This window comes from Orcinus orca, chromosome 19 (genome assembly GCF_937001465.1).
Source record: "Orcinus orca chromosome 19, mOrcOrc1.1, whole genome shotgun sequence".
Taxonomy (NCBI): Eukaryota; Metazoa; Chordata; class Mammalia; order Artiodactyla; family Delphinidae; genus Orcinus; species Orcinus orca.
In genome coordinates, this window is record NC_064577.1 from 10,957,462 (window position 1) to 10,983,993 (window position 26,532).

General features: G+C 46.7%; 1 protein-coding gene and 1 non-coding gene across 2 annotated transcripts in view; both read left to right on the forward strand.

Annotated features, from left to right (window-relative positions):
- Nucleotides 1-26,532, forward strand: part of ZNF594 (zinc finger protein 594) — a 258,800-nt gene that overhangs the window by 197,821 nt on the left and 34,447 nt on the right. The gene's annotated exons all lie outside the window — the stretch shown is intronic.
- LOC117200446 (U6atac minor spliceosomal RNA) lies at nt 11,005-11,130 on the forward strand. Its single transcript, XR_004482024.1, has one exon. It is a non-coding gene; the product is annotated as a U6atac minor spliceosomal RNA (small nuclear RNA).

Consider the following 26,532-nt stretch of genomic DNA (forward strand, 5'->3'; position numbering starts at 1 on the left):
GTTTCAGCACTATTTTTTGAAAAGACTATTCTTTCTTTCTCCGCTGAATTGCCTTTGTACCTTTGTTGAAAATCAATTGACTGTATATGTGTACATCTATTTCTGAACACTCTATTCTGTTCCATGACCTATTTAAGGAATTGAAAAACTACCTTTCTCCAGTGAATTGCCTTTGCATCTTGTTAACAAACAACTGACCATATACATGAAAGTCTATTTCTTGACTCTGTATTCTGTTCCACAGATCTGTTTGTATATTTGACGTATTTGTACTGATAACACATTGTTTTTATTACTCGAGATTTATTATGTCTTGAATCAGGTAGTATTAAGTAATTCCAACTTTGTTCTTCTATTTTGGCCATTCTACATCCTTTGCATTGCCATATAAATTTTAGAATCAGCTTGTTCTACTAAAAAAGTCCACTGAGATTTTGATTGGAACCGTGTTGATTTTGTAGATCAATTTGTGGAGAATTGACACTTACCAATATTGAGTCTTTTGACCCATGAATATAATATAGCTCTCTATTTAGGATTTCTTTTAATTTTTCTGTAGTCTTCAATGTGCAGGTCTTACATGTCCTTGGTCCTTGTCAGATGTCTCCTCAAGTATTTAATATTTTTATGGTGTTTTGGATATATCCAAATATCTGATTGATCATTGCTATAATATAAAAATACTATTTAGTTTTGTATTGTATCCTACAACATTATTAAACCCACTTATTAATTCTAGCATTTGTTTTGTCATTCTATAGAATTCTAGATTGATAGGGGGTTTTTTGTGTTTTTTTTGTTTTGTTTTGTTTACTATTAGTACTTTTAAAATGTTTTTCCCTATCTTTTAGATCACCTTGATTCCAACAAGAAGATTGCTGAAGTATGTGTTTCTCTAGCCGTATTGTGCCCTTTTTTCCTCTGGCTGCTTTTAGATTTTCTCTTTATTGCTAGTTTAAATTGTGATGTACTTTGGTGTCATTTTCTTCATTTTTCTTGTGCTTTTGGTTCATTGAGCTTCTTGGATCTGTGGGTTTATAGTTTTCATCAAATTTGAAAAAAAAGGTGCCTATTATTTCTTTGAATATTTTTTCTGCACCTCCTCCTTTTAGGACTCGTGTATATTAACCTTCTTGAAGTTATCTCACACTCGATGTTCCTTTACTTTTAGCCTTTTTTCCTCCTTGTTTCTTTGTGGATAGTTTCTCTTACTGTAACAAGTGCACTAATCTTGTCTTCCGCAGTGTCTAATCTGCTGTAAATGCCATTCAGTGTATTTTTCATCTCAAGAAGTTTGATTTGAATCATATATATCTTCTACATTTTTACTTAACATGCTCTTGTCCACTAATTCCATCATCTCTGTCATTTCTGGGTCTGTTTTGATTGACTGATGCTTCTTCCCATTATGAGTTGTAGTTTCCTGATTCATTGAATGCTTGGTCATTTTTCATCAAGGGATGTTATTTTATTTTCCATTATGGTTTATTACAGGATATTGAATATATTTCCCTGTGTTATACAGTAGGACCTTGTTGTTTATCTGTTCTATATGTAACAGTTTGAATCTGCTAATTCCAAAATTCCAGTCCATCCCTCCTCCATCCCCCTTCTCCCTTGGCAACTACAAGTCTGTTTTCTATGTCTGTGAGTCTGTTTCTGTTTCGTGGATAAGTTCATTTGTGTCATATTTTAGATTCCAAATGTAGGTGATATCATATGAAATTTGCCTTTCTCTTTCTGACTTACTTCCCTTAGCAGGATAATCTCTAGGCCCATCCATGTTGCTTCAAAAGGCATTATTTCATACTTTTTTATGGCTGAGTAGTATTCCATTGTATATATATATACCACATCTTTATTTTTTCATTAATTAATTTCTTTATTTTTGGCTGCGTTGGGTCTTTGTTGCCGCACGTGGGCTTTCTCTAGTTGTGGCGAGTGGGGGCTACTCTTCATTGCGGTGCACCGGCTTCTCATTGCGGTGGCTTCTCTTGTTGCAGAGCATGGGCTCTAGAGCGCAGGCTCAGCAGTTGTGGTGCACGGGCTTAGTTGCTCTGCGGCACGTGGGATCTTCCCAGACCAGGGCTTGAACCTGTGTCCCCTGCATTGGCAGGCAGATTCTCAACCACTGCGCCACCAGGGAAGCCCCGAACCAATGAATTTTTAATGGGTGGAATTTCAAACTTTGTGGAAAGTGAAGTGAAACAATAGAAAAAATAAGAGCAGTGTGTGGTGAGGAGGATAGGAGAGAGAGTTCTCATCAGGATCTTCTTTTCCTGTCTGGGTTCTCAGCTCTCCAGGCAGTATCTGCTTTCCTCTGCTTCTCCCGTGAGCCCAAAGACTAGAAATTCCCATGGTTTCTGTGCTGCGCCAGGGGAGCAGGTTGGGTTGGGTTCCCGCCAAGCTCCTCTGTAAGTGTGAGAACCTCTTACCTGGTTTAACAATTAGCCAGTGTAGTGGTGAGTGGCGCCATCTGGTGGTAGAGATGAGAATGTTTCCAGACTTTCAGCAATTTATCATTTCCATTGAGAATCCCAGGAAGAGGCTGGATGGAGGAAGAGGAAGGGTTTAGCCAGACCAGCCAGGATTTAATTTCTTGAGAATCTCTTCAGTTCAGTGGGTGCTGACGTGGTTCCTTCCCCCCACTCAGCTTTGGGGGTGCCAGGGCAGCAATCACAAGCAGAGTTCCCTATGTTGTGTTCATAGGGACTCCAGACTGTTCCATGCCCACAGGCAGGAATTCCCTCACATTCTCAAAATTCCACCTTTAGGGGTAACCTTGCCCTTCCCACTTCTGGAATGCACACCCCTCCATTCAGGCCCGGGCCTCAGGGCCAGTCTGGCATGGAGAACACCCAAGGCTGCACCTGGTCTGAGAGGACCAGCCTTGGTCAGACTGCCTGTGTGGCCCTAGTGCCATTCCCCTGCAGCTTTGCCTTCATTTCAACACTGCGGGTCCCCTGCCCATGAAGGCTCTGGGGTCCAGCCTTGCTTTGTGGTTTCCTCTTCCTGGCTGTCGCTGAAGCAAACCCTCAGCTCTTTGACATCAGAGTTTCACTGCAAAATTCAGCGGTGTCCCAGGCAATGGGTAACAACTTAACAACTGAAGCTCTAGTATCTTCCAGAAGTATGTGGACTTTTTTCTCTACTCCTGAGGCCCTTCTTCTCTCAGAAGCTCCACTGATCTGCTCTTCTTTTTAATTCCTTCGCCTCTCAAGTAGAGAAAAAAATTGTTTCAGTGGGAAACTATGCACTGTCTAAACTCTAGAGGCTATCCCTGTGAGTTTTCTGATCCCGGTTCTCTGTAAAGTGTAGAGATAATTGATAGCAAGACAAAAATAATTCATATCTACGGATATGGAAATTCTGTCCTATCCTGTAGAGGTTGGAACGACTTTCCTCCCACCTGACCCTCTCTATGGAAAAACCAGTTTGGCTCCCATTTGCACATTTATTTCAACACTCTTAATCTATAAATCTGTCCTTTGGATTTTCTTTTAAACCTACTCTAACATCTGCCTGGCTGCCTCATTGATTAATTAGTAGAATAAAAACTTGAACAGGTGCTCATTTTTATATCTGCATGAGATTCATGATTTTATCTTTCATTGAAAATCATCTTTTAACACTAAAATGGGTAGGCCCTGTACCCAGAAAAGCCCAGATCTCTGGCATTGAGACCTGGAGGGGTACCCTATCAGGGGGAACAACCAGAGTGACCTGTTTCCCCTTCAATTGCCCTCTGGCCTCTGGTGGAGATCTCACTTCTGTGTCCTGCTCCCCATGTGCAGCAGCACAAGCGGTTGGTGATCTTGTCTTGAAGGCAAAGTTTCTGGAGTCGTGGGAGGAGGCTTGCCTTGAAGGTTTCTGTGTAGTTTTGCCCTAAAACAGTTCCAGAGCCTGGCTTGCCAGGTAAAATGGTTGGCTTTTGACGGTTTTAACATTCTTTAGCCTTTTTCAAGAAAAAGTTGCTACCAGGGGCTGAGGGGGAGGGGGAATGGGGAGTTTGAAACCAAGCTGGACCCTATGGGGCTCCTGGGCACAAAAGCCTTTCAAACAGTTGCTAATCAGGGAAGGGAGGGGGATGCAGAGACAAGGGAGGAGCAGCCAGGAAACAATGGTGCAGCCTTGGGGCAGGGTCCTGGGTCCTCCCCAAGGGATACTCTTAACAATATCTTTGAGCTCTTTTTTTTTTTTTTTCCTTTGAGCTCTTTACAGAACTAAAACCCCCAACAAATGGAAGATGTTAGCATTCTTCATTCCAGAGAAGACCACCTGAGGCCAGATTAAAAGAACCAGAGAAGCTCATCAAGAGACTACCTGAGAACAGATTAAAGGAATGCAGGCCCTGCACACACCCTGATCCTTATCAGCAAACCCCACCCTTGAACCATTGCTATAAAACTTAAAACTCCTCACCAAATCCTCCCGGGTTGGGACGTACAGTTTTTCAGGGCATGAGCCACTGTGTCCCCCTTTGCCTGGCAAAGCAATAAAGCTATTCTTTTCTACTTCATGCAAAACTCTGTCTCCGAGATTTGGTTCGGCACCAGTGCACAGAGGCTGAGTTTTCGGCATCAAGTTCATGTTTAACAGGGACAGAGTTTCACTCTGAGATGATGAGAAAGTTCTGGAGCAGGATGGTGGTGATGGTTGCACAACAGTGTAAATGTACTTGATGTCACTGAACTGTACACTTAAAAATGGTTAAAAATTTTTATGTTATTTACATTTTATCTAAATCTAAAAAAAAAAAAAAAGGAAAGAGTTGCTAATTTGAATACTTTTCTGGGTGGGTTCCTGTGGGTAAAGCTGAAATTGGACAAGATTTCACAGCTTCTCAGAGACTGAACTTCGGTGTATGTGCGTGTGTGATTTTTAAAAATAAACCTTCCTCCTCCCACCAAACCCCCTTAGTTCTCAACCAAACAACAAACAACAGCTGTAAGCCACCACCCACATAGAAGGTTCTGTGGAACAGAATGGAGGAGGTAAAAAGAAGGAGCTGACAGTGTGAGGGGGAGGCATCTGTCCGGGTGATGCTTGCTGATGTTCTGACAGGATTGTTTGGGTAGCAAATGACCTTGAAACCATCCTTGAACTGGCTTAGACATAAACAAGAAGGCTTGGTAGGATTCTGGGGATGCTGGAGGAATATTACTTTCCTGTTGCTGCTGTACCAAATTACCACAAATTTAGTGGCTTAAAACAACACAAATTTAATCTCTTATAGTTCTGGACGTAGGTGTCTAGAATGGGTTGGCAGGGGTGGTTCCTTCTGGACGCTCTCAGGGAGAATTTTTTCCTTGCCTTTTTTTGCTCCTAGGGGCTGCTGGCCTGCCTTGACTCGTGACCCTTCTGTCACTCCACCCGCTTGCTTCCATGGCCCTTTCTCCTCCCACTGACTCTGACCTTCCTGCCTCCCTCTTGGGAAGACCTCTGTGATTGCACTGGGCCCACCTGGATAACCCAGGATCATCTCTCAATCTCAAAATCCTTAACTTAGTCCTCTTACCGTGTAAAGAACATATTCACACGTTCTGGGGATTGGGACGTCTTCATTCAGCTTACTGTAGACGGCTTAGTGAGGCTCATGTGGACGTGCCTGGACATCCCCATCAGGGCAGGAATGCTCAGTGATCCTGAACTGCTAAACATACACCCCATATTCCTCCACACAGCCTGCCTGGGGAGGGGTGTCTCTGGCTCCTTCTGGGCTTCCTGTGTGCTTTGTACCACCCTTTCATGCTTGCTCCTTGGGATGTTGTGACAAAGGTCTTTCTAGTCATTATTATGCCCTTTCTGTGCCCCTTTGATACATCTCTATGTCCATATCCTTGAAACTAAGTAAACCATTCATCTTCATGTGCTGATGTGTAACCCAAGGACTGGGGAATATGTGGAGGATCTCATACAATTAGATCTTTGAAGAGTTAAAGGACCAAGCCTTGGGAAGGGAAGGAAGGCCACTGGGCCTTAGGGACAACTGAGCCAGGGATGCAAATGCTACCAGGACATAAAAGAATGGATGAAGAAATGGAAAGACAGATGTGTGACAGCTGCAACTCTGTTTCTCTTGTGTGGTTGCTTATTCCTCTCTCGTTGCAGATCCACCTACAACTCCTGAACCTCACATTCCAGTGGAGGAAGATTGCTTCTCTCTCTCTGGCCCAGTTTCCAAAGTCCCAGGGAAGTGCTGTGATTGGCTCGCCTTGTACGGCAGATGCTGTTGGTGCCCCGCCCCCAGCCCTCTGCTCGGCACTCACAGTTCCCCTGCAGACCCAACAAGCTTCCTGCCCACAGCTTGTGACTCTTGGCCTGGCCTTTCTCTGGCCACCAGAGTGAGCTCTGCCTCAGGCTGGAAATGCTGGGAAGTTAACCTTGGGTAGTTCAAGTCTAGGAGACCAGCTCTCAACCGATGGCTCACTGGACTTGGTAGACACCTGAGCTCCCTTGCCCCCTGGGTAGAAAATGTCTACAGTGCTCCCCACATGGTTCCCAGCAGGACTGAGTCCCAGTTACTCACAGTGGAAACCCACTCTTTGCTGCTCCCTGTGTTAACTTCTTTCCCTCCCCCTATCTCACTTTCCCATGCCCCTGTTGGTGCCTCCAGATAAACTACTTGCACTCAAATCCTTACTCAGGGTCTGCTTCTGGGGCATCTTAATCTAAGACACCTTGTGCCAGGTGCTCACCCCTGGACCAAACAATCATGGCAGTTGGTCCAGGAACCAACAGTTGGAGCAGGAAACAAGAGCAGCTCTGACTGGAAAAACATGGTTGATGTAGGGGACAGGGGCAGAGGGGGACACTTTCCAAAAGAAAGGGTTGTTAGTCACAAAAGAAGGGTGAAGGCCTGGGAAGACAAAATAACAGGCATCCACTATAGCTGTGATAGAGAGATGGACAGGTACAATGTTTGCACAAAGTGGAGAGTTATCTTTTCCCCCTGGAGGCATGGGGGCAGCGGGTGGAGGGGGTGGGGACCTGGCTTTCCCCAGAGTGAGTGTCCGGAAAACGATGGGGCAGAAGCTGCAAACCTATTCTGACCTGGCCTCCTAAGTTACGCAACTTCACTTTCACTACATGCTGTGTTTGACACATGAGTCACTAAGGTCACCCAGTTTCAAGTAGAGGGCACAGAGACCCCTTCTCAGTGGGAGGAGTGTCAAAGAATCTGTGGTTGGGCTTCCCTGGTGGCGCAGTGGTTGGGAGTCCACCTGCTGATGCAGGGGACACGGGTTTGTGCCCCGGTCCAGGAAGATCCCACATGCCGCGGAGTGGCTGGGCCCGTGAGCCATGGCCGCTAAGCCTGCGCGTCCGGAGCCTGTGCTCCGCAACGGGAGAGGCCACAGCAGTGAGAGGCCCGCGAACTGCCCTCCTCCCAAAAAAAGAATCTGTGGTCATGTTTTAAAACCACTGCAAAGTATATCTAGGGGAGGATGCCCAGTAGAGAGATAACCACGTTGAATTGACAGGACACATACAATTTCTAGGTATTATGAACAGAGCAGGACCAACCTGAGCCCCAGTCAGAGTTGAGTGGTAGCAGGGCTCATGAACTAGCATTTGGGAATCAAGAGAAGGAGTAAAGTTCAAGGGTGAGAACTGAAATCACTGCTGTCTCCACATAGCTGTCCCAGGGGAGCATCCATTCCCTTGCCTCTTTCAGCTCCTACAGGCCACCTGCCTTCCTGGGCTCGGGCCCTTCCTCCATCACTCCAACCTCTTCCTTGCATGGTCATATCTCCTACTGTTGACTCTGGCCCCCTGCCTCCCTCTTGGAAGGACCCTGGTGATTACCTGGGGCCCACCTAGATCATCCAGGGTACTCTCGCCACCTCCAAGTCCTTAACTTAACCACATCTGCAAAGTTCCTTTGCCCATATAAGGCAACATATTCAAGGGTTCTCTCATGGGGCTCTTCGCCTCTAGAAATGGAGAGAAGTGGGCAGGGACCCCTTTCATTTGCTCCCTGCCCACCACACCCCCCAAATATCTACACGCTGGCCTTCCATCTGGGCCGGGAAGATCTCCCCTCAGTGACCTCAGAGAAGGCATGGGGGCTGGGGAGAAGGTGCAAGGCCTGCATGGCTGTTGTTGTTGGGGGAGAACAGAGCAACACGGTGGGCTTCAAGACGACTCCCCGCTCCACCCACATGCTCTGGCCTCCCATACCCCGGTAAGAGCCCTTTAAAGAGGAGTTCTTGTTTTTGTGACTTAGAAACGTATCCAAACATCCTCAGACAATGGAAAGAAGACAATTTCAACCTCTAAGAATCCCACCAACTCAGAGGGAGCCACTGTTATACTGGGGCACATCTCTCTTGACTTAGATTTAAATGTACAAGTTTACGAAGTCAATACACATGCTGCTTTATAATCTGCTTCATTCATGCAATATGTTGTGATTGCTTATCTATGGCCATAAATATAGAATTACATCTCCATTTCTATTGGTTTCATACTATTGTATAGAATAACATTTTTAGCCAATACACAACTGACTACTAGATTGCTTCTAATTTTTCAGTATTATAAACAATACTATCCCGAACCTCTTTGCTTTTCGTCTAGGTATCTCCTGAGAGTAAATTTCTAAATATGGGATTGCTGCGTCACAGGTATGTTCATTTTACATTTGGATACTATTATGGGTTAAACTGTGTTCCTCAAAAAGGTATGCCAGGGAATTCCCTGGCGGTGCAGTGGTTAGGACTCCACGCTTTCACTGCCGAGGGCGCAGGTTCAATCCCTGGTCAGGGACTAAGAATCCCACAAGCCGCGTGGCGAGGCCCCCTACAAAAACATATGTCAATTTCCTGACCCCTAACATTTGTGAATGACCTAATCTGGAAATAGGTCTTTGCAGATGATCAAGTTAAGATGAGGTTGTTAGGTTGGATCCTAAACCAATATGACTGGTGTCCTGATATAAAGGAGAAATTTGGACACAGACACTGACACACAGAAAGAGAAGACAAAGTGAAGATGGCCGTGGGATGACAAAGGCAGAGATTGGATGGATGCATCTGTAAGCCAAGGGTTGCCAGGCATCACCAGAAGCTGGAAGAGGCAAGGAAACGTTCTACCCAGAATCTCAGAAGGAGCGTGGTCCTGCTGACACCTTGATTTTGGACTTCTAGCCTCCAGAACTATGAGACAATAAATTTCATTTTTTTTTTTTTTTTTTTTTTTTTTTTTTTTGCGGTACGCGGGCCTCTCACTGCTGTGGCCTCTCCCGTTGCAGAGCACAGGCTCTGGACGTGCAGGCTCAGCGGCCATGGCTCACGGGCCCAGCCACTCTGCGGCATGTGGGATCTTCCCGGACCGGGGCACGAGCCCGTGTCCCCTGCATCGGCAGGCGGACTCTCAACCACTGCGCCACCAGGGAAGCCCCAATAAATTTCATTTTAAGCCACCCAGTTTTTGATACTTTGTTACAGCATCCCTTGAAAACTAATACAGATGCATGTTGCCAAACTGCCCTTCAGAAAGGCTGTACTGGTTTAAATTCTCATCATAATAAACTATGGTTGTATACATTTCTTTTATTATTGGTGAGATGTAATCATTTTTCATATGTTTGCCAACTATTTGTATTTCTTCCATGAATTGCCTTTAGCCCATTTTTCTATTGACATGTTTATTTTACATCTTATTAGCTTATAAAAGACATTTTTCAATTAGAAACATCGATCCTTCCCTATTTATGTAACAAATATTTTTTCCTGTTCAGTCATCTGTCTGGTTTCTCTTATCCTTCAGAAACCTTTTAAGAATATAATCCAATTTATCACTTTTCTTTTATGGCTTCTGGCTTTGTAGCAAACTTAGAAAGTCTTTCCCCGCTCTTGATAATTTTAAAAAGAAAATGATCCGTATTTTCTTCTGGCACTCCTATAAGTTCATGTTTTAAAGTTAAATCTTTGCTGGAACACCCTGGAATGTGTTCTCCTGGGAGAAGTGAGATTGGAATCTAGCTAGGTAGTTTTTCAAAGTGGCTAGCCAGTACCATGAAATGAATAACGCTTCTTTCCCGTGATAATTTGAAATGCCACCGTTATATCCTAAATTCCCAAGCGTCAGGACTCTCTATTGTGAGAGTGTGTGTCACTGGCACAGTTATCCGGACTGTAATAATCTACTCACTTGTCTTTATCCCCACTAGACTGTAAGTCACCAGAAGATGGGAACTAGGTCTGTTCACCATTGTACTCAGTGCCCGGCACATAGGAGACGCTCGATAAATATTTGGTCAGATAAATGAGTACTAACACATGGTGTCATGCAGCATCATTGCTGCTTTTCTCCGGAGGTCCTATCCCCCACCCCCGAGTGCAGATGCACAATCACCTCTCATGTCACATGGAGGATGTGCACACGGAGGTGCAACCTCAGAGGCAGTTAGACAACTCAAGGGAGGCCCCTGCTCCAGTGACCAACACTTGTTTGCATTTCAGGCTGGGTGAGTTCCCAAGAAAGCTACCCGAGAGGCAGGGTACATGCAGCAAGGCCTTGCGCAGATTGTTTAGTCATTGCATGGACTGGACAATGTTTATAAGTCTTCATGGGAAAACACTAGAGTCTAGTCCAAAATAAGAACTGTTGCTTTTTTTTCCCCCCATTCTCTCAGTCTAAGGTAGTTTGAGGGACTTCCCTGGTGGCGCAGTGGATAAGAATCCGCCTGCCAGTGCAGGGGACACGGGTTTGATCCCTGGTCTGAGAAGATCACACATGCCTCGGAGCAACTAAGCCCATGAGCCATAACTACTGAAGCCCACACGCCTAGAGCCCGTGCTGCAACAAGAGAAGCCACCGCAATGAGAAACCCGCACACCGCAACGAAGAGTAGCCTCCACTCACCGCAGCTAGAGAAAGCCACCGTGCAGCAATAAAGACCCAACACAGCCAAAAATAAATTAAAAACTAAATCTTTAAGGTAGTTTGATACTTTGAACCATAGGGTGATGAAGTTGTTGGGCTCAATAAGAATGTAGGTTGTTGTATGAAAGGAGAGAAGGTTAGCACTCCCCTTGACAAGGATGGAAGAGGCCTTCGGGCCTAACAACACGCATACGGTTAAGGCATTGCCACTTACTTCGTGGCATCTAACCACTGTTAAAAAAAAAAAAAAAAAGAATGTAGGAAGGAGAAAGGGTTAAAACCATAAATAAAAGAGTTTTTCCATCCAAGTCATGCCACCCTGTTTCAGGACACGAGCATCCTGGTTCAGTGGAAAAAGCCACTCAAGTTGTATTGGGGAGGATCTCACTCAAATCTGAGTTTGCCAAATTGGGTGCTTTTTCCACTGTACCAGGTTGCCCAACTATGCCCTATGGTTCAAGGTATCAAACACTATTCAGCTTCGGGGCCTCCACCCTTCAGTGACCACTCCTTCCAAGGTGCCAGTTGACACCACGAGGGCTTGCTTCCACAATGAGAGCTTCCACCCATTGGTTCTGATTCTGTTTTGATGCCACACAATACAAGTGGAAACTTCTTCCCTGTGTCAGCACTTAAGCGATCAGAAGGCAGAAATCACAGCCTCTAGATATGTTATTTCTGTCCATATGACCCCATACATACTTGACCTCAGTCGTTGCTCATGGCAGGGGTTAACTGACACTTGTGAAGTGGTACAAGGGGTAAGACCTTCATTTTATACATGGCTTGGATGCCTTAGGGAGAAGAAACAACACAGCAGAAGCTGTGTGCTACCTGGCAGGATGTTGACAAGGACACTGAATCGTGGGGCGAGGAATGGATTAGATTCCCTTCTGAGTCTCCTCTGTTCTGATGGTCTCCGGTTCTATGGCTTTAAGTGGTGAACATCTTATCTGTCCACCCTGACCTCCAAGGTATGGTCCAGCCTGACCAAAATAAGAACTATTGCTTACTACTGAGCCCACATGCCACAACTACTGAAGCCCACGCACCTAGAGCCCGTGCTGCAACAAGAGAAGCCACCGCAATGAGAAACCGGCGCACCGCAACAAAGAGTAGCCCCCGTTCGCCACAACTAGAGAAAGCCTGCGCACAGCAACAAAGACCCAATGCACCAAAAAAAATTAATTAATTAATATATTTAAAAAAAAAAGAACTGTTGCTTTTTTTTTTCCTTTCTTTCAGTTTAAGGTAGTTTGATACTTTGAACCACAGGGTGAAGCTGAATCCTGAGGAGAGGAAAGCTCCACAGATGACCACCAGAGGGTGCCTCGACCCCTGCAGGGATGTCTTTAGCTACCCAGGCCAGCAGGCAGCATTTCAGATGTGCGCAAGGAAGGCCAAACAGACCACCCCGACTTCCTGTCCTCCTCCTGTTGTGGGAAGACAGTGGTGGAGCCAGGGGAAGAGTGTGGACGGCAAGGAAGTGGGTAGGTCCAAATGACCTGGTGGGGGCCCTAAACTTTGCTTTCAGCCTCCCTCTGCCAACACGTTCACTCCCCACCAGACACACAATCCCCTGCTGCTGTCCAAACACTCTGGGTTGGTCTCTCCATATTATCTCCGCTTGGTGAGCTCCTACACATCCTTCAAGGCCCAGTTCGAATGCCCTCTCAGCCCTCCCTTTTTGTGCTCCCATGGCACCAGTATTCATTGCTTTCAATAGTAATTAGTTACGTGCCCTTCTGTCCTGAAGAACATGGGTTCCCCCAGGGACAACTTGCTCAGCTCTGAGCAGAGACACGTGAGCATAGGGCCTGGCACAAAGCAGAGGGCATTGAACCTCGCCAGCATTATATTATGTTTCCACCTTCTTCCTACACCTAGAGACGCTTCCCTGAGGACAGGCACTAGGTCTGATTATTCTCTCTGACCCTCATACCACCCAGCACAGGACATGGCAAAGTAGGCTCTCAAGTTTGCTAGAATGAAGTTGCCTCCTTTGGAGTACGTAACTCACTTCTTTTCCCTGTAGACTACTTGGCTTCTTTTTTCAGTCGACACGTATCTATCAGGCATTTTCTGTTGTGCCCAGGACCGTGCTGGGTGACGGGTTGCGGAGGATAGTTGAGGAGGTGCCCTGTCCCAGCGGCGAAGAGCAGACAATAACAGAAGAGTGATTTATGGTACAATCTCTGAAGCACCTTCATGTTTATCAAACTCTTTTATTTTACAAACGAGGAAACTGAGGCTCAGGGAGGGGAGGGGTTCACATAGGAAGTTGTTGGCAGACTGAGTCTGGCATTTGGATCTCCTAACAGCCCCACTCGGACGTGCTGGGACAAGTGCATTGTGCGAAGCAGTAGGTTTATCAAGTTCACTGCATCACAGCTGAACACGGCCGTCCCGAAGCCTTAGCAAAATGGCTTATTGGATGAGTCAGTGAAACACAAACCAAGGAGTGACCACCTTGGTAGCAGAAGATGACTTGTACCCACAGAAGCATTTATTCACTTCTCAAAAGATCATTGACGATTTGCTCTTAGAGAGGTTTTTGAGCCGCTAAGCTTTGGATCGACCCTAATAAGAAAGAACCTAGACTTTGCAAACGGACAGATCTGGGTTGAAGGTCCTTCCCGGGCTGTGCAGTGTTGATTCATGATGTAATCTCCCAGAGCCTCGATATTCTCACCTGTAAAATGGAGACAATAATCTTCCAGGTAAGTGAAGATGGGGTGAGATAAGGGCACCGGTTTCGGGCCCTAGTCCCCAGCAGCTGCTCCCTAATGGGATTTATCAGTTCTGTGGTGAGCAGCCAATTGTGTGCGTCCCCTCCCAATGCCAAGTCCAGCGACTCCTGTTGGTAGCTTGAAATCGGCCTCCGTGGGGATATTTACATCATGGAAATGAGCAAACACTACAAACTAGGAATCTTTCTGTCTCCCGAGAGCCTGTTGTTAAACGTTTACCAGATATCCCAGGGTATCATCATTATGGCTGAGAATAATCATAACTTGTTCACCCCAGGCAGACGCAATGCACGCCAGCTTGGCTCCTTTTACTGACGTGACCACTCATTTCAGTCAGCACAGTCAAGTCCACCAAACGGTCGGTTGGCTTCCCCACCGCCGGCCCCCATTTCAGAGGTGGTGCTGTGGGAAGGCAACTGAGTCCAGGGGTCAACTGGACCCATTTCTTGATGCAGCCTGTCACACACCCTCAGAAACAGGAGGCTCCCCTCGCCTCCCTGAGCAGAAGCTGGGTCAGCAGTGCCAGGGCTCCCGGGGCTTGTGAGAGCTGTTTTCCTTGTGGGACGGCGTTGGCACACGTGAACTGGTTTCTCACCCAGGTCTGTCTCTGAGCCACACGTAAACTGGTTTCTCACCCAGGTCTGTCTCTGAGCCTGGATGGGCGTCAGGCTCCTTTAGCTTTTCTGGAGCTCCGGGCTGCTCAGGGTAGATACATCTGTGGGGACCCCCCACCCTAACCCCCTCCGCCCTGAGGCCTGATCCCTCCTCCCCAGGACGGTCCGCCAGTGGGACTTAACGGGAGCACAGGGGCAGCAAGAAGATTCTGGAAGGCCTCAGGAGTCAGCTTTCTTGGAAGAGGGATTGGTTGCCTGGTGACGGTGCCTGGGCCTCTCCCCGGTGGGCTGAGCAGAAAGGGGAAGTGTGGTCAGGCTGGCACTCATGGCTCGTGTGGGTGGAAAGCCTGTGGGCGAGGAACCACTTCTCCCCAGCTGCGCTGGTCATGACTCAGAGCACTGCTGGTCCCTCAGCCGCTCACAGCTGGACCTCCTGCAACTTAGTAAGCACCTGGGCCTGTGTCAGTGCGAGTGACCACCTGGGCTTGGGCTGAGGGATTGTAGCCTAGGGCCTTGGTTCGACCGCTGGGTGGGGCTGGAGAAACACTGGCCTTGAAGAGCCCACCCTGCTGGTGGCTGGCTGGGTGACCTCGGGATCACTTCACCTCCTTGGGCCTCCATCTCCTTGTGTGTATGGTGGGGCCATGAAGAGGCCTACTTCTCAGGATGAAATGACATAATGACCGAGAGTGAGAGGTGTGTACTGCGAGAGGGCTGTTATCGTTCTCTGGATTCTGACGGCGAGTTGGGGTAACTGACCTGTGAGAGGACACTAATCGGTCTGTGCTGGAGGCGGGGTGGGAGTTGAGGCATTGACTATGTGAACTTTGGGCTACATCTTGGAACCCGTGGATGAACACCAGCAGCCTTGGTGTCTTTGTCACTGTGTCTCTGGCATTCAGGGATTTAACTTTAAGGCATCTTGCCTTTCAGAGGCCTCAAGGTCAAGGTGTGTTGGGCTGGGGTCAGATCTCAATTGAGCAGTCTGCTCTTGACCCCTGGAAAAAATGACTGCGGAGGAGACCTGGGCTCGGCCATGTCCTTTTCACTTCCACCTTCTCATGCATCAGTTGTCCCTACAGCCACTCCCTTTCCTGGTCCCTTTGCATGGGTGGACCTCTGAGGAAGCATCTAAAGTGGGGATTGTTGAGTCTGGAGAATACAAAGCCAGGGAGCTTCTTTTTCATTTTTTTTTTTTTAGCATCTTTTTTTCCCTTTCTGAAAATGAGAAAACTGCCGAGCAATAGGGGAAACGATGACCCCAAATCCCACCACCTCACAATAATCACAGTAAAGAGTTTGCTGTCTTGCCTGCCAGTCTTTTTTTCCTCAGGTGTAGCTGTTTTGGAAAGTTATCTATGTTTTATTTTGATGTAAGTACATTCTAGACATAGAAATACAGGCGTCATCGCTGTCGTCAGGCACCAGCGTCCCTGACCCCCTCCATCTACTTAACATGACACCAGCATTCCTGCCAAAGAGCCCCTAAGCGACCGGTTCAAGTTTCCCTCCGCATTCTTAGAGCCAAACAAATAAGAAAAAGTAAGCAACAGCAAGAGGCGATTTGGTTGGACCCAGGAAAGGACTCCTGGGTTGTAGAAATTCTGGGATAAACTTACTAAGAAGCCTGAATGATCTGCAGCTCTGGAAGGCTCACATCACCTAGAACATCTCAAAGATACTAGAATATCAACCTATTCGGGAGCAGGGAGCAGAAGCTCTTATGAAATGTGATACCTAAATTTTTGAAACTGTGTTTGCTTTATGCCTCACAGCAAGGCTGGGTGGCAGGGAAAGAAAGAAGGATCCTACTCTCACACACTAAACAATCAAAATTCGCTTTTCTGTGCTTTCTCCCAGCCGTCTCCAGCCACATCCTCCAGTAATGTTATAAGATGGAGGGAAGCCCATTTTCAAATGTATTACTATTTTCTTTCCAAAAAAATTTTAAAAATTCAATGTAGGGACTTCCCTGGTGGCGCAGTGGTTAAGAATCCGCCTGCCAATGCAGGGGACACGGGTTCGAGCCCTGGTCTGGGAAGATCCCACATGCCATGGAGCAACTAAGCCTGTGCACCACAACTACTGAGCCTGCGCTCTAGAGCCTGCGAGCCACGACTACTGAGCCCGTGTGCCACAACTACTGAAGCCCACGAGCCTAGCGCCCGTGCTCCACAGCAAGAGAAGCCACTGCAGTGAGAAGCCCACGCACTGCAACGAAGAGTAGCCCCTGCTCACCGCAACTAGAGAAAGCCCGCACACAGCAATGAAGACCCAAGGCAGACAAAAATTAAATAAATAAATTTATAAAAATCAATGTATAGGGCTTCCCTGGTGGCGCAGTGGTTAAGAATCCGCCTACCAATGCAGGGGACATGGGTTTGATCCCTGGTCCTGGAAGATCCCACATGCCACGGAGCACCTAAGCCCGTGTGCCACAACTATTGAGCCTGCGCTCTAGAGCCCGTGCTCCACAACAAGAGAAGCCACCATAATGAGAAGCCCGTGCACTGCATCGAACAGTAGCCCCTGCTCTCCGCAATTAGAGAAAGCCTGCGCACAGCAACGAAGACCCAACGCAGCCAAAAATAAATTAATTAAATAAATAAATTTTTTTAAAAAAGAAATCAATGTATAGTACCACTGGCCCTGTGGGAGGGTCCGTTTCACTACAGCTTTGCCAGGATAGGATTTTGTGATTATCTTTCATTTTTTGCTAGCAAATAGATGTAGTTTCTAACTGTGGCCAGGGGAGCAATAAACTATGATGGGTGAATGTGTCAATATTTCAGTGTGAAACAGAGTCAAGCCCTGTAATGAAATAAACCAGATGACAAGATTAATCTGAGAGCTGGTGTGATAAGCTGTCATACTGAAGGCCGCATGTGCAAAAAAGGATGTTTGGCTTGCCTTCTCCTTCTTAGTTCTCTAGGCCTTATATTTAGCCTTTCACAGAGATGGAAGGATAGAGAGAGGGAGAAGAGAGGCTGAACTCCTTTTACTACACTGCCCTGCCCTTCCGCAGCCACAGTTGGATTTTAAGTGGCCATCAACTAACCACATGGCCATTTCTGGTGCTGACAACAGTGAAGTGGCCGGGGGGGAACTTGGCCTCCCTGAGCCTGGGAAGTGACAGTCTGGGAACAAGAGGCGAATTCGGGCAAGCGCTGCTCAAGCTGACGTGCAAGTGTAGCCTCAGTATTACCTACAATCTCCCAGACACTTGAGATCTAGGTGGAGAGCAGCTCAAACCCTCATTCCATGCCCTGCGAAGTCCAAAGCCCTCCTACAGATTTCTGTGGGCTCCCCAGGAGGCCTCCACTTTCACATGGCCAGCCCGGCTCCAAGCCCCTGTGGGTGAGCCTCTGTTCCATACTGCACTGACCCAGGGATGAAACTCAGTCATTCCCTCACTCCCCACATCACCAAAACAAAACTGTGTACCAACGCATTGGCAGACGCAGTAGACTTTACTAAAGATTGGAGGGGGGCCATAGGGGAAGTTTCTAATGCAGCAATGCAAACCACTGCAAACTGACATAATCCAGCCCTGTTCTTAAAATGCCATTGACCCGGGCTTCCCTGGTGGCGCAGTGGTTGAGAGTCTGCCTGCCGATGCAGGGGACATGGGTTCGTGCCCCGGTCTGGGAAGATCCCACATGCCGCGGAGCGGCTGGGCCCGTGAGCCATGGCCGCTGACTCTGCACGTCCGGAGCCTGTGCTCCGCAACGGGAGAGGCTGCAACAGTGAGAGGGCCGCGTACTGCAAAAAAAAAAAAAAAAAAAAAAAAAAAGCCATTGCCCCTTTGGCCACTCCATTCCTGATCATCTTCCACCAGATGCTTCTCCCACCTTCCAACCATCCAACTGGCTCCCCTTCCTCTCCTCCTCCCATTTTCCCCCAGAACTCCAGACCCCCACCTGCCCCAGTACCCAGAGGAATTCAACAGTCTCCATCCAGTTCCTACCAGCAAACTTCATTCCCTGCCCAGCCAGCTAAGTGCTTGAAAGGCAGCTCATTCTATTTTTTATTTTTATTTTTTGATGATGTATAATTATCAATAAAGTGCCTAGGTCTTAAATGTACCATTCAGTACATCTGACAATTGCATAACAAGATGTAAACATTTCCATCCCCTTGTGCCCTTTCCAACCAGATCCTTTCTGCCCCCACTGAAACCACTATTCTGATTTCTATCACAGTAGTTTAGTCTGTTCTTGAACTTCATACACAGAGACTCATACAGGTTGTACTCTTTCAAATGTGGCTTCTTTCACTTACTGTAATGTTGTCAGGATTCATCTATGCTGCTGTGTGTATCAGGAATTCATTTTTTTAAATTTCTGGGTAGCATTTCAGCTTATTTATCCAATCTGCTGTGGAATTCCATCCTGTTTTTACACAGTGTTACAATGTTTGAGCTGACACCAGTAAGTATAGTAATGCCCAGATGGTAACCCTAAGAATTTGAGCGTGAGCAGGAGGGTCGAGTGGGGGATTTTCAACTGGGGGGAAAAATTAGAAAGCAGGGAAGCTGAAATTAATTTTAATAATACATTTTGCTTAACCCACTATATCCAAAATATTATCATTTCAACATGTAATTGAGATAAGCATTTATTAATGAGATTTTAAAAATAATTTTATTTCTTTTTTTATACAGCAGGTTCTTTATTAGTTAGATCTTTTATGTTCTTCTTTCTGTACCAAATATTTGAAATCCAGTGTGTATTTCTTTTATTTATTTCTTTCTTTTTATTATTTTTTTTTAATTTTTTTAAATTAAAAAAAATTTTTTTTATTTTTTTTATTGTTTTTTAGCAGTGTGTATTTCACACTTATAGCACATCCCGGCCTCGACTAGCCATCTAGCCAGTGCTCAGTGGAATAGCCTCACAGGGCCGGTGGTTGCTGTCTTGGACAGTGCAGGCCTCGGGCAGAGGGATTTGTGTCCAAGTCCACGAAGCCCTTAATGGCAGGGAGTGAGGAGCTGTATTCATATTCAGGTCTCCCCATCTTCCTGCTAAGCTGTTTACAAGTCTGCCTCTTCCCACAGAGACTTCTTCCAACTCCAACTTTCTGAAATTCTAATTCACCCCCAACACATGCATTCTACCCACACCTTTTGGGACTCATGGCTATTTCAGATCATTTCTTTTTCATGAGAAAAACTCGAGTTTTTTAATACACAGGGCATGACCATTTTGAAATAAATTGAGGGGTTTACACTCAGGACTTTTTCTCATGAAATGGGCTAGTATAGGTGAGAAAATATTAGTTGGAGTGCATTGCGTGTCCTAAAGACATTTTGCGAAACATGTTTTTGTTTTTTGGGTTTTTTTTTCTTTTTGGCTGTGTTGGGTCTTCATTGCTGTGCGCAGGCTTTCTCTAGTTGTGGCGAGTGGGGGCTACTCTTCGTGGCAGTGCTCAGGCTTCTCATTGCGGTGGCTTCTCTTGTTGCGGAGAACAGGCCCTAGGCACACGGGCTTCAGTAGCTATGGCATGCAGCCTCAGTAGTTGTGGCACGCAGGCTCAGTAGTTGTGGCACGTGGGCTCAGTAGTTGTGGTGCACGGGATTAGTTGCTCACAGCATGTGGGATCTTCCTGGTCAGGGATTGAACTCATGTGCCCCGCATTGGCAGGCGGATTCTTAACCACTGCGCCACCAGGGAAGCCCTTAAATGCGTTTTATTTATGTGAATATATGTGTAGCTGTCACACTGTAAATTCTACATCTTAGAGGAACCTGGTTAAAGGAAAAAAAAAAAAAAGCAGATTCCTGAATAAACCCAAAGTCTCCAGAATTACCTGTGATGGACAGTGAATGTGATTTCTGTCACTGAGTCCCCGGAAATGCCTTTTGGGGAAGTGAGAGTCAGAGCTGGGGGGGGTGGTTTGCTTTTAGCCTGCTCTCCTACCCTGACACTACCCAGAATCGAGTGCCTTAGGCTACTGGAGTACAAGCAGAGACAAGAAAGAAGCTGCCACTCCACCCTGCAACGTCTGCCTGGCCTCTGCTTCCCAGCCAGCTGCTTGACGCCCACGGCCAAAGGCAGGAGGAGAGCAGGGAGCCTGCCCAAGGTCGCGTGTCCAGGTGAGGTGCTTTAGAATCAGGATGCCCAGTACTTGAATTTCAGACCCTGGATCCAAACCGCCTACTGCTCTGCATCATTAGAGGGGAAGTCTGCCAACGGTGGAGGAAAGAGGGGAAGAGGCCGGGGCATCAGTCATTCAGTCGTATAGAAGAGAGGCTGAACTCCTTTTCTCAGAGACGTATGGTGCGCCTACTGTGCTCCAGGTGATGTTCTAGGCACTAGAAAGAGTGGAAAAGGAAGCAGCCAGGCCCTTGCTCTCCTGGAGCTCACAGGCCAGTGTGGGAGACAGACAATGAACATCAAATAAGCCAACAGACAGCTGTTACAGTAAGAGTAGGCAGGCTCAGATGGAGGAAAAATGCATTTAGCATACTGATCATAACATATTGCGGGGAGGCAGGGATGTCTGCCCCTCCCCCAACCCGGCACCCCGCCTGTTGACTCTTCCTAATTCAGAGAGAATGGGAGCTTTCGGTATGAGCTCTCAGCTTCCTGCCCCCAACCCAGTCTGGTTCCCCTGAGCAGCACAGCCCTCTCTCCACCCTTGTTCCCTTTTAAAAGTGGATTCTTCCATCTGGGCCCCTGAAGGTAGCTCCTGCTCTCTCTTCTATCCCTGTATCTCATTTTGTCCTCTTTCCTGACACCTTCACAGTATATAAACACGCTGACTCTGCATTTTAAACAAACAAGCTCACTTTCCTCCCTTCTTGAAATTCAGGCTTCCCTTTCCTTCTGGGCTTTCATCAGGCTGACCAGAGCTCCCTTTAAGCTGTTATCAGAGGAGGGAATGAGATGCAGAGTCTGTCCTGAGGACAGGATGATTGACGAGAAAGCGGGGGAGAGAGTGCAGGACACTAGCTCTGGAGCGGGGAGCATCTGTGAAGCAGGGAGGGGCCCGACAAGCAGGGAGGACTATGGCCAGACAACAGGGTCTTCCTGGGTCTTGTTAGTCCGGCAGGAACTTCATTCCTATGTCATATTCGGTTATGACTATCCTCTAAGGACTCTGGATAGGATTCTAGGATGCCCCTGCTCCTGCCAGCGCCCTGGGGAAATCCTGAGGCTCCACTGAAGTCATTCATACCCTAGTAAAAATCAGTTCCTCTTCCTCAGTGTCTGGCACACCCAGGCAAATGGGAAGTGGGGAGAGGAGGTAGTGTGGAACTTTGCTCTGAAGAGAGTGATTTAATGATGGAATTCCATCATCACTGTGACAAGCAAACAGGAGAGGTCTTTGGGTTCAAGGAGTTTTTTTTTTTTTAATTTATTTATTTTATTTTTGGCTGTGTTGGGTCTTCATTTCTACCTGCGGGCTCTCCTCTGGTTGCAGCGAGCGGGGGCTACTCTTTGTTGTGGTGCATGGGCTTCTCATTGCGGTGGCTTCTCTTCTTGTGGAGCACGGGCTCTAGGCGCGTGGGCTTCAGTAGTTGTGGCATGCAGCCTCAGTAGTTGTGGCTCGCGGGCTGTAGAGCTCAGGCTCAGTAGTTGTGGCGCAGGGGCTTAGTTGCTCCGTGGCATGTGGGATCTTCCCAGACCAGGGATCGAACCCGTGTCCCCTGCAGATTCTTAACCACTGCACCACCAGGGAAGCCCAAGGAGTCTTTTTCAGTGCTTTCATTCTACTCGACTGCTGTTGCTACTGCCTATGAATGTTGCAGGAAACAAGCCTCCAGCTTCCTCACCTGCCCCAGCTGGGGGCTTTGCAGGCTGGCTGGATGCTGTGTTCCTCCCCGAGGTCTGAGAACCAGTTGGAGTGTTTGCTAACAATGCTGATTCCCGAGTCCCACAACAGACCTACAAATCAGAACTGGGAGTAGATAGAGTAGGGACATAGGACTCTGGTACCTGCATTTTAATACATTTCCCAAAGGTCTGGCTTGGTGGTCACAATTTAGGGCCCTGGGTTTGGCTTCTGATTTTTCCACTTGCTAGATCTGCAACCTTAGGCAAGTTAATTGAGCTCTTCTAAGTTTCTATTCTCTTATCTGTAAAATGGGATTATAATTATGACCTGCCTTATAGAGTGGTTGAACTCATGGTAAAGTAGCACATAATGTACGTTACTTTTCTAAAATGCGTTTTCATATTGAGGTTCTTATGATTTGGAACAAGTCACAGCTAAAAGCTGAGGTCTTGCCAATATTGGAATTTCTTGACCGAGGGTTCTGCTTTCAGTTCCGTTATGGTAAAATGGGAGTGATAAGAACACCCCCCAACACCAGGTTATAATAAGGATTAAATGATAACATGTATGTCACTGGTTCTCAACATTGGCCTCCCATTAGAATCATCTGGAGAACTTGACTAAAACAAACAAACAAAATCCCAATGGCCAGGCCACAGGTTGGGAACTTCTGATATTCCTCAAGTTCTTGCCCCACCTCTGGGGCCACACTGGATCCTACCCTCTTCTGGTCTATACTGTACCATGGGCCCCCACTCTGGCTCACAGGGCCCTGTCTTATCTCTGAGTCCAAGTCCACCCTTGAGAACCTTCATATGCCCTCAGACTTTTTTTGGGGGGGGGCGGTGTGGCCAGAGCTGGTCCAGCCCTGAACCATAGGTCAGCAGGTCCCCGGCCATGGGAGGGTGAGGACCTGAGTCCACAGTACAGGTAAGGTGTCCTGTCTGCCGGGAGGAGGTCAGGGAGCTTCAGGGCCTGACCTCAGTCTTGTCAACTGGGGGAGCATCTGGTGGACACCATAAATGGAAGAAGGAAGAGTAAGAGAACTATGGGAGCTGCTTTTAGTTATTAGCTATCGAGGGCCTTGATGTGTCAGACCCCAGGGCGAGGGCTTGAGGAATATCTGAAGTTCCCAACCTGCGGCCTGGCCACTGGGGTTTTGTTTGTTTTAGTAAAGTTCTCCAGATGATTCTAATGGGAGGCCAATGTTGAGAACCAGTGATAACTTAAGGATTAAGTTATCACTTAATCCTTATTATAACCTGGTACTGCGGGTGTTCTTATTACCCCCATTTTACAGATAAAAAGAGAGAATTCAGAGAGATTAAGCAATTTGCTAAAGGCAACACAGCTAGTCTAAGACTAGATTTAACTAGTCTAGTTAACTAGACTAGTCTAAGTCTAGATTGACTAATCTAAGATTGTAGCTCAGCTCTGTCTGATGCCAAAGTTTGTGCTCTTTTTACTCTGCCAGGCTGACACCAAGCTGATAAATGTTTCTTTTCATAAGAGACCCCTGTCTGTCCCCAGCCTTGTGGCAGGTCTCCACTGCTTCTTCACTGGGTCAGCAACAACGGGTGCTCTGTGGTGGACTTCTGGTCAAAGATGGCAGAATTATCACTGACCTTTTTTCCTTCTGGAGACATCAGTAGAAGGCAAAAAAAATGAAATTTTAACATGTATAAACCCATGGAACAACTTTAACTAGAATCTTATTGCCGTATGAGGATGAAGTGGTTCATGTGGTGCCCCACTCACCCCAAGATGTCCACAACCCAATTCCTGCAACCTGTGAATATGTCAGATTACATAGCAAAAGGGAACTAAGGTTGTAGGTGCAATTGAGGTTGCTAATCAGCTGACCTGGAGATGGGGTGATGATCCTGGGTTATCCAGGTGAGCCTAATGTAATCACAAGAGTTCTTGTAAGTGGGAGAAGGAGGCAAGGGGAGGTCACATGTGGCCAGGGGAGAACTGTTAGAGAGATGCAATATTGCTGGCTTTGAATATGGAGGAAGGGGCCATAAGCCAAGGAACACAAGTGGCCTCCAGGAGCTGAAAAGAGCAAGGAAACGGCTTCTCTAGTGGAGCCTCCAGGAGGGACCCAACCCTGCCCATAGTTTGGTTTTAGCCCAGTGGCATCATGCTGGCCTTCTGTCCTCCAGAGCTGTAAGATAATACTTTTGTGTTGTTTTAAACCACTGCATCTGTGGTAATTTGTTGGAGCAGCCATAGCAAACAAATACACTTTGTTTCTAATGACCACTGCTGCCTGGGCTCCCGCCTCCCCCAGTGACATTTCAGTCCAATTCCAAAACTTTTAAGTTACTTTTGATTACTAAGCAGACTCATTTCAGTTTTAAAAATTTAGTCATGCTCATTTAAAATCTTCCGTCTTGGGACTTCCCGATGGTCCAGCGGTTAAGACTCCACGCTCCCAATGCAGGGGGCCCAGGTTCGATCCCTGGTCAGGGAACTAGATCCCACATGCTGCAGCTAAGTGCTCACGTGCCATAACTAGGACCCAGTGCAGCCAAATAAATAAAAATGAAAACTTCCCCCTTATCCTTGACTCAAATCTCCCCCCTTTGCCCAAGGAGGGGAGTAGAGAGAGGAGTGAGGGCTGTCTCAGCTCCTTAGCTTCCCCGCATCTACTTCCCTGGTATGAGATTGAGGAGGAAAAACAGGGACAGACAGTTTTCCCCAGGAAGTCTCCCCTCACTGGACCATTGCTGCCGATCAAGTTTGTGGTGTTGGGTGGAGACTCAACCACTGGCCCTTGAGAGGTCCCTTGTGGTCCCTTGAGAGACTCAGCTGCATCTTTGGGCTGGCTGCCAGCATCCTCTCATGCAAACACCTCTTTGCCCCATGCTTCAGTAGCTCTCAGGAGGTCTGCACCCCACAACCTTATCTACTCCAGGCCTGGCAACACAGGTGGGATTCAGCTTCCGTACCTTTACAGGACCTGAACTTGACCATGCAGCTGTGACACACTCCCCACTGGCTGTACTCCCTGCCATCTCTCCCCAGAGCTCTTGTCCCCTCTCTGGGGACACCCTGGCTATTAAACTAGCCTGGTAGTCCAGAGAACATCTAACTGGGAACGGGATGTGGTTCTCGTGGGCCCCCTCTCTCAGCTGCATTCTTCCAAGAAGACAAGCTCTTCCTGGTTCTGTTGAAAAGGCCTCTGTCAGCAGTCCATGGGGAAGAGTGCTATTTCTCTGATCGTAGATTGTGGGGAACTTGGGACTTTCATTCTCAGCTGTGGGCCCTGATCATTCATTCTAGGGAATCCCTTGGGCCCTCACCCCACCATATCACTACCACATCAGTGCTCCTTTCAAAGTAAGGTATCTTGACCCCCATTTGGCCTTTCCTTGATGATTTGGAGGCATCATGACTAACATCAACAGAGGAAGGCCCTGTGACACAGAGAGAAAGCGTTCCGCCCTCCCTCCTACCTGGGGCAGGTCATTTCACCTCTGTCTCAGGCCCCTGTCTAGAAAAGCCTATGGTGGTGAGGATGAAATGAGGTGAGCAACGAGAAAGCTCTTGCAGAATGCTTGGCACACCGAACACTTGCGAAACACCTGACGGCAATTCAAATCCATTCGATTTGTAAGAAAAAAACTGCAGAATGCTTACCATTCTGCATAGTTCTGAAAAGTGACCCATTGTTTCACTTTCTGACACCATCCTACTTCCTCTTTCTTCCCCAAGAATCTGATGAGAATAAAATTTCTTTGAACTTGAAATCTGAACAATGGGAAGCTACGCTATACGGTTAACTGGCCCTTTTTTCAATGTTATCAAAGTAAATGCAAAAGTTAAAAAAATCAAGGAATTCAGAGGGTTTATAGTGAAAAGTCACAGCTGCCTGGTCTCCCACTTCCCTCCTCCCGTCCAGTCATACTCTTCAGATGCACAGCTTTTAACTCTATGTCTGGTTTCTATAGCTCTAAAGAGTATGTTTATGTTTCTTGTTGGAGAAATCCTTCAAGAGTAAAAGAAAAAGACGAAGAGATAGAAAATATGAGGGAGTAAAAGAAAAAGATGAAGAGATAGAAAATATGAGGGGAAAATTAGACGAAGAACGAGAAGACATTTAAATAAGAGAAAAGAGAATGAGTGTCCATCAACAGATGAATTGATAAAGATGATGTGATATATATACACAATGGAATATTACTCAGCCATAAAAATGAATGAAATATCACCATTTGCAGCAACATGAATGGACCTAGAGATTATCATACTGAGTGAAGGAAGTCATACAGAGAAAGACAAATATTATATGATATCACTTATATGCAGAATCTAAAAAAATAATACAAATGAACTTATTTACAAAACAGAAACAAACTCACAGACATAGAAAACAAACTTATGGCTACCAAAGGGGAAGGAGGAGAGGGATAAATTAGAAGTATGGGATTAACAGATGCATACTACTATATATAAAGTAGATAAACAACAAGGATTTACTGTATAGCACAGGG